Genomic DNA, 4,812 nt, shown 5'->3' on the forward strand with positions numbered 1-4,812 from the left:
TGAAGGAGAAAGAAATTTGAGGGTGAGTTGGGGCAATGTCACAATGGAGAAGGAGGAGGAGACCAGGGGAGGAATGGAATATGCATTGCCCTTGTGACTTGTTTGGACCCCAAAGAAAGTCCAAGTTCAAGTTCCAGAAGAGCTACAAAGTATTTGTCTGAGAAATGGTGTCAGAGTACGAGGCAGAGCCATTTTCTCTCCCCTCCTCCCATCACCAACCATGCAACTAGCACAAATTTGATTTCCAAGATCTCTGGGCAGCAAGAGAATGCATAGTGGTGGAAAAATAAAATACTGGGATGCAAGCAGGCCAGGAAGAGTCTAGAACAGGATGGTAAGCAGATTTCTGGTTTTATTGTTTCACTTGAGGAGCAGAAGGCAAGGAGAGTAGCTGGGGCGTGGATTAGAGTCTGTGGTTTGGGGATCCCAGGGCAAATAACACAGTTGGTGTCAGAGGTCAGCAGATGGAATTAGGGGAGAGGATTCAGCCTTCTGAATCCCAGGGCAGAGGGACACAACAGCCCAGAGCTCAGAACCTTCACTGAGACAACTCAGCCCCTTGGGCAGGGCCAGCAGGGGGAGCAGGAACAGGAGGAGGGCTTTGGCCACTCGCTGTCCTCAAGCCTGCGCTCCTTGGCTCAGGGTCCACTTCAGCAGCAGCCTCCAGACGACTGACCGCTGCCCCCTCCACAGCAGCTGGAGCCCCCCGAGGGCTGGCTGCAGCAGCCAGGGCTCTGGTGTCTGTGACGGTGGGAACTGCGTCGCCTGTGGTGGCTCAGGCAGCAGCCGCCGCCCCCAGAGCTGCAGCAGCCGCCGCCCCCAGAGCTGGAGCCGCAGCAGGAAGAGACTGGGGGGCACTTGGGGGGCACTTGGGGGGGCACTTGGGCGCGGGACACTTGGGAGGGGGCTGGCACTGCTGCTGGTTCTGCTGGCAGGACATCTCGGCTGGCGGGGTCAGGAGCTGAGGGAGAGTCACACAGTGAGTCAGACCCAGGACCCTGAGCCCCCCTGCCCCACCCCTTCCTGTCCTCAACATCATTTCTAGTGCCTTTATTTGATGAACTGTTTAAATGGAGTCCTTGATAATTCAACAGAGAGACTTTCATTATTTCTAATAGTTCCCCAAATGCCCCCACATCATCTCTGGAGTGCTTCATCTGTTATAGAATTAGAGAACTGAAGCCAAAATATGTTAAGAAAAAGTGCTCAAAATCAAACATCTAGAGGAGATATTCTACAGCAAAAATCACGGAAATAGTAAATCTAGGTGACAGTTTAGAAATGAAATTGTTTCTTTAGGGAAAACAGTCATTCCCTCTTGCAGAACTTTCTAGATATCCTTGTCCTGTAGGGACATAGAAGTCCACACCCGCAAAGGACATTGCAGATTGGCTGGAAGAATGAGCTGAGGGAGAAGATAATTTACTGTAAGCTGGGACTTGCACCGGGCCCCTGACCGGGCCCCGCTGCCCTGGCATCTTGCAGACGCTCCCCTCAAACTAACACCTCAGCATCAAGATTTGAGTTGTTCCTACTCAACTCTGAAGTCCTTTTGTCTGAGTGCTTAAAATAAGTCAGTCAGTTGTGATTTCCTCTCTGCTGGCTGAGTGTCACTGTTCCCATCTTTACTTTTCCCTGGAGGGACAGTTATGCTTTCAAAGATAAACCTCCCTGTTGACAACAGTTATGGGTTGGTATGGTGGTCAGTGTTGCAAATCCTTCCAACCAGAGACCAACAACTACAGATCAGTTTGTTTTTTCTAGTGTACTGTCACACTCACACAGTTCCTTCTACTCATGTTCCCAGCCTTCCTAGCTCCTTGCCCCTCCCTCAGTGTCCCTGCGACTTGTTCTTTGCTAATATGAACCCAACCTCATCTTCTTCTCACTGCCACCCACCACACACACACACACACACACACACACACACACACACTGCAAAGGCTCTGCCCCCCAGCCCCCACCTCCTGCTCTGGTTTGAGCTCCCTCTGCGGAAGGCTCTGCTTTCAGTCCCAGGGGACACTTACCGGTGCACAGGCAGCACTGGGTCTGTCAGCACCTCAGGAGAGGAGTGTATGGAGGTGCTCTGACTCTGAAGCCCTTTTATCCCGGCTTTGGGCTCTGCCCTCAGCCTGTGAGACAGGACCTGGGCACGAGGGGACTGCCTCCTGCCACCCACGAGGTCCTGTGACAGGTGGTGACTGGCAGCTCCTTCCTGCCTCCTTCCATGGGGCTCAGAGCAGCTGCTCCCAGCTTGGAATAGGGCTGCTTAGAAAAAGTACCACGGGAGAAAAACTGTAATCATCCCCCACCTTACACTCCCACTGTCCCTGCAGGATACCTGCCTGGCTCAGTTTTGGAGCTTGAGTTCCCAATGTCTCTTTTCTTGCCTCCCAAATCTTAATTCAATGTTTCAGTCTGGTTTAAAGCAAGTTACATAGAATCCTCCAAATCTTTATTACCTTATATGTGAGTGTGTGTGTGTCTGTGTGTGTCTGTGTGTGTGCACGTGCACATGGGCACATATGTACGTGTGCCTTAGCAACCAACAAACAACTTGACGAGTCAGACTCAAGAGAGAATCCTGGTTCTGACACCTATTAGCTCCATGACCTTGTGAAAAATACCTCATCCTTCTTGTTCTCAGTTTTGTCCATCTACAGTAGAGATAATATAAAAATAACTTCAGGGGTGTGTATGTGAGATCAGTGAGCTAATGCAAAGAAAATTTCTGGTAGAGAGTTTATAACACGCTGTATTCCTTAAACAAATGCCAGCACATTCACTTTTTTAAAATTACAACTGTTTTCTAAGGAGAGTGTGTGTGGTTGGAAAATACAAGACCCTTCTGTTTTCTTGAGATTAGTGATATGTTTTAATAAGACAGTATTACCAGGAATAAAGTTTTATACAAGAGGGAGAGAGGGAAGACCTGGCCAGTGAAACTGAGAATTCAGATTTTCCAGGGGTCATGTAGGAAGGCTGAAGTGAAGTCCACAGAGGAGAAAGAGGAAAGGCAGCAAGGAAACCGTGAGACTGTGTAAGGGTAGGCACTGCCCAGCATAAAACAGCCAAGGGAAAGACATCCCTAGTGGAGTGGAGGCCAGAGGATGTTTAAGAACAGGAGTTATTAATACATCTTATGACTTTTTGTCTGTTTCTGTTTTATAAGATTCTCTCAACTCCTAGTCTCTTAGGACCTCAATTCAATTATATGAACATAGGCTTTTCCTGAGAGTAATATTGGTATTTTCACATTTTTAGGGGATAACGGAAAGGGCCAGAGTTAACATCTGGGCTGATAGTAAGTCAGATAACAAGAGCCCCATCTATGGCAGTGCAAGGTTATTAAACAACTAAACCATTTATCAGATGAAAGAGAATCAGAGCTAGGGAGAATATATGAAGAGAGTCTACTGCCCTCCAGGCTTGGGAAGAACTCTGGGATTTCCTAGACCCTGAATGGATGTTGATTCCATAATATCCAGGTCACTTGGTGTGGTATGAACCCTACTACTATGTGGTTGAGGTGTGTGTGTGCGTGTGTGTCTCTGTGTACTTCTAAGAGATATTACAGAGACTATAAGAGAGACGATATATGTGACTATGTATATGTGGGTGTGCACAAATACACATCTGTATATCTTACCATGTTCCTTTCAGTGTCTGGTATCCGCTGGTGTCCAGCCTTCCCTGAATTGTTCTGCCTCTTGCCTGCCATGTTTCCCTTTTGTTCTTTTCCTCCACAGGTTTCAATTCCTCGTTGGGTTCTATCCCTCTCCCTCAGGAATAATTGCCCCAGACCATTAAGAATGTCTCTTCTTGGAGTCCCTTGGGTCCACGATGAGCTCCAATCTCTACTGACTAAGGGTTGAGGCCTTTTCAATAGTACCCTTGCTTCATCTCCAGTTTAGGCTTTGCTATCTCCCTTTAGAAAGGTTCTTAAGCTAAAATGGCTTATTTTCTCTACTTTGAATTTATCCTCCCTGTTAACTTTTCATGCTTTATTCCATGACCTATGCATTTCTAAAATTGTGTTGTTCAAATGTAACTTTGCTGTGATATTCTGTATGAGTCTTTTCTCTCAGATACGCTTATAATAAACTCTCCTTGAATCCCCAGCTTGGGGCTTATATTTCTATATCCCTCATCAGCTCTAATACAGCACTATGCATTCAGTGGATACTGAGTTTTAAAATTTATTCATTAATACTAGCATTAACTTTACTTTGATTGTGACTTAAGCCATTATCATCAGAATTCTCACTCTGAGATATTCACATTAGTGTGTCCTGCCTTATCACCCTGCAGAAGCTGGCCAGTGAGTTATCTGGGTGTAGCTCATTTTGTTTCAAAGAATGTATTTACTGTGAATGTAGTCAAGATGTTGATTGCTGGCTCACCATAGGGAGTTCTGATTCAGGAACCCAGCTCATCCATTCCAAGCATGATGAGACTTAGAAGCTATTCTGTCCATGTCCTGACTCCACAAGGATCAGCACCCAAAATATCACTCAATCTGACTTGGGCTTAGGTGACAAGATAGCAGCATGATGCAGCATTGAAGACTGGCCCTAGATCTCAAGGGTTTGGGTATCATTTTAATAAAAACAATGTGTACTAGCAAAGGATGAGTTTTCTGAGACAGTATGTTTCTTATGTTGTCAGGCTCTCATAATGTCAGGAGATAGGAAGGAAGAATGTGAGACCTGGTAAGCATCTGCCTTCGGCTCTGGTCAAGATCTCAGGGTCCTGGGATCGAGTCCCGCATCGGGCTTCCTGCTCAGCGGGAGAGTCTGCTTCTTCCTCTCC

General features: G+C 46.9%; 1 pseudogene; it reads right to left on the reverse strand.

Moving 5' to 3' along the window:
- Positions 1–650: 650 nt before the first annotated feature.
- LOC135363989 (late cornified envelope protein 1C-like) lies at positions 651–940 on the reverse strand (annotated as a pseudogene).
- Between the last annotated feature and the right edge of the window lie 3,872 nt (positions 941–4,812).

This window comes from Mirounga angustirostris, unplaced genomic scaffold, assembly GCF_029215605.1.
Source record: "Mirounga angustirostris isolate CCGP_5_RB_7025 unplaced genomic scaffold, mMirAng1.0.hap1 SCAF_4, whole genome shotgun sequence".
Lineage (NCBI taxonomy): Eukaryota > Metazoa > Chordata > Mammalia > Carnivora > Phocidae > Mirounga > Mirounga angustirostris.